Genomic DNA, 3,998 nt, shown 5'->3' on the forward strand with positions numbered 1-3,998 from the left:
TTTCATTAGCATCTAAAATCTTTGGAGCATGAGATGGGTGATGCGATATACTTCCCAGCTTCCCCTGTTGAATGAAGGACTTCTTTTCCTAGCTGCAGGAGTGCTGCTGGTGTAGAAGCAGTACCTCTGGGATCAGACACTTGCAGGGCTGAGGGCCACAAGGATACGGAAGAAGCACGTAGTCCAGAACCCTGGGAGCCCCCTGTCATCTACTATTTTTTTTTAAATTGTGAATGATATTTTATTTAGCCATTTTTGCTTACAATTGAAACTAGGAATTCGAAATTAACAGCTTTGTCTGTGAGCTGCTTATAGACAACAGAAAAAGTTTCAGCCTAGTGTTCTATGTTGTTCTGCTGTGCTTTATCCAAATGAACCTTTATGAGCTGGCTGACATCCAGCTTCACGCAGATTCTCTTGCCCATGATCTCACTTGCAAAAACCAAGTCCTCCAAGATTGCATCATGCGTGGCTGTCAGAACGTGGCTTCTGGGATGCTTTCACTTAGTTTTTGCATGGCTCCTTTAAGGTGGCTTAGGCAGAATCCTCCTCTGAGCAATAAAGACAACGTGCTTCCCACTGAACATTTTCTCCAATTCACATACAAGCTGGACTTGGATTTTCTGGAAAGACTTCAGTTGAGGAACAGGAACAAAGATTATAATAGCTTTCCAACCAACACCAACTTCAATTTCCTTTGCTGCTGTTATATTGAGCTCCTTTAGCTGGGCCTTGAGGTTTAAATTCATCTCCTACTCAAGGAGAACCTGGAAGATGCCAGACTCAAACTGTCCGGCTTCTTGCCATGGGGCTTCATCATCTTTGCTCTGGAGCTTGATCGTGACCTTCTCCTTGGTGATCACCAGCCTGGGAAGAGGCCTAGGTATTGTGAGAACTCCACATCATCTACTATTGATGCCCCAGTGCCTCTTCCTTCCAGTGCTCACTCCTATAGCCACATTGAAGGAACCACTTAATAGGAAAGGAAATGAGGCAGTGAGCACATGGCCATGAGATCTAGTGATTGTATCTCATATCAAATCCCCCAGAAGTTGTTGCACTGAGAGAGTGATCAGACAAGTTGTTGAAGGCACAGCTGAGGCACTGGCTTGGTGCCACAGGCACTAACCTAATCATTCAGGATATAGCACATGCTCTAAATCAATGATTGTTATATGGTGCTGTGTCTTCAGTGGATAGAATTCAGTAGTTTGGGAAGCATCACTCTCTGTTGTCCTCATGGAGATCTTGTGCTTACTTACCCTGAATTTCTTGGGCTCTCTGGGTTTAGAGGTCCTTATTCCCAACAGGATAATATTTCCAGCAAGGAACACAGCATGTACTGCACTAAACTGAAAGCTACACTGCCACCCAGGCACTTCAGGATCTTCGGGCCAAGGGACCAGCAAGCAAGAAGAGGCAGAGATGACTAACCACAATCATCAGGGAGAGGGACAGTTGTTGGTACATAAGAGGAGCAGAAAGGAATGTGGCACCGGGTGATTGACTTGGCCTCAGTGGCTGACCTGCTGACATAACTGGCACGCCCAGTTTTGATAGATATGTGCTGCAATCTGGCCTCAGAAAAACATGGCAACTCGGGGCTCAGATAACTCAGGGATGTGGATTGAAGTTATGTCAGCAGGTCAGCCACTGAGGCCAACAGGAATGATGGCCAAAGGTGAGCATATATGGAATGACAGAAGAGGAAGGGGACAATGAGTATCACCTGTGGCCTTTTTGGTCCCATTAACTTTTTTTTAAATAGCCATGCACGATTTTCAGAATCGTGGAGGAGCTGCTCTCAGAACTTCAATTCTTCCTCGCACTCCAACACTACCTCTTAGTCCAAGTAACTACCATCTTTCACCTGAGACAGTTTATACTTTGTCTCTTTGCTTTGACTCTTGGCTCCTATATAATCCACCACAGAGCAGCTAGACTGAATTTTTGAAAACAGAAATCTATCATGTTATTTCCTGCTAACTCCAAATATTTTCCATTGTCCTAATAAACTTCAAGTTCATGGCCCCAGGCTACACAGACCTTATCTTCTCCTACCACTCTCCCTCTTTCTCTCTCTGGATGGCCACATTAGCTTCACTCTTTCAAGAGCAGGTCAAACTCCTTCCCACATCAGGAGCATGCTTTACCTTGGTGTCCCCTTTGCTTGGGACATACTTTCTACTGATCACATGGCTGGTCCCTGAACAGTTGTCACTTCCTCAGAGAGATCTTCCCAGCCTCTCTAAAATAATCCCACCATCTCTATCAAAAACTAATTGCTTAGCTTGCTTTAATTTTTTTCAATGTACATGAAATATTGTACATGTAACAGTATCTCATGAGACAATTATTTAAGTGTTAACTTGTAATTTAGGTATTAATTGCTATTTAGGTATTATCGTCAGAATCCCACTCAGTGTAAGTTCCATGAGGGTGAGTCCTTTCTTTTCTTGTTTATCTTTACAGTTCTAGCACCTAGAATATGACTTGACATGTGTTAAGTGCTCAGTAATTATTTGTTGATATTTATTAAATGTTGACCAACTGATGGCTTCAGTGAATCTGTTGCCTTCTTTTGCAGTGGATTTGGTTTCTTTTTCTATCTAAGAATAAACCAAAAATAGGGACCATTCTTAAAGTTATTGTGAATGAAAGATCATTATATTCATCACATTTTAAAGAAAAGTTGCATGGCTAGGTTATATAGTCCATTGCTCTCAAGAAAACTTCTGCTGTCGAGCTCACTTTGGTAAGACCGTTTGATACGCCTGTCCCAGATTTTAATTATAAACTTCCAGATGAGTCATCCCTTCTTTGGGAACATTTATTCTACCTGTTTCCACCACTTCCTCAGGGGAGTTTAATCTAGATTCTGATAATACCAAGAAGGGCAGAACTTCAGTTTTGTTCTTATTATTAACAAGTTGAAATGAGTTCTTTTGAAAATTTCCTTTCATTTGTAACACATTAATTGTGACTTTTTAAATTAAAGTTAGCCCTTGATACATAATTCAGAGTACTAACGTCACTGTTCTCTTTCTCAATGGTACAGACAAAGCACTTAGTAAAGTAAACCCTTACCTATTGTTACAACAAAGTTTATGAGCACTAAGCTTAATATTTTCAAGATAATCTTTTAAGTAACTATAAACACCATCCTGACATTTGTATGAAGGACTCGTTGATTTACATTTTATTTAAATTAAAGGATTTGATGAAATGTCCAGCTAATAAACCTGAGAGTTCTTTTATTTTTGTTTTATAAGAAGTCAGGACTAGTTTGCATTCGATTTATATATTAAATGACATTTCTCAGTAACATTCAGAATTAGAGAAAATTGGAAATTAGACTGTAGATCTCTTGATCAGAGATCTTGGGGAGCATGATGGGTGAGATGAAATACTATCTTTAGGGGACTAAAGTGACCTGGGCCAAATCACAGCATAGCTTCTCTGCTTCTTTCCTTCCTCAAAAGCAAGATCCTCTCTCAGACAAGGAGGACCTGGTGAATCTTTACCTCAAGATAACCTACAAAGGGCAACATGCATTCACTCACTGTTGTAGGCAGAATAATGGCCTACAAAGATGTCCATTTCCTAACACCCTGGACCTGTGATCATGTTAACTTCTATAAGGTATTTATGCAGATGTGATTAAGTTAAGAACCTTGACATGGGAGGTTATCCTTGATTATCCAGATAGGCCGAATGTAACCTCAAGGATCCTGATAAGAAGTATGCAGGAGGAGTTAGAGTCAGATGAGACAGTAATGTGACAACATAAGCAGAGGTCAGAGTGATATGGCCATAAGACAAGGAATGCTGGAAGCCCCTAGAAGATGGAAAAGGCAAGGAATAGATTTTCCTCTGAAGCTTCCTGAAGTAACCAGAAATCAATCCACACACATAGAATCAACTGATGTTTGACAAGGGTGCCAAGAATACACAATGGGGAAAGGATAGTTTCTTTAACAAATGGTATTGAGAAACTA

At 40.8% G+C, this 3,998-nt stretch overlaps 1 pseudogene; it reads right to left on the reverse strand.

Annotated features, from left to right (window-relative positions):
- Positions 1–245: 245 nt before the first annotated feature.
- The window catches only part of LOC102882073, a 13,360-nt pseudogene continuing 9,607 nt past the window's right edge, over positions 246–3,998 (reverse strand).

Source organism: Pteropus alecto, unplaced genomic scaffold (genome assembly GCF_000325575.1).
Source record: "Pteropus alecto unplaced genomic scaffold, ASM32557v1 scaffold166, whole genome shotgun sequence".
Classification (NCBI taxonomy): domain Eukaryota; kingdom Metazoa; phylum Chordata; class Mammalia; order Chiroptera; family Pteropodidae; genus Pteropus; species Pteropus alecto.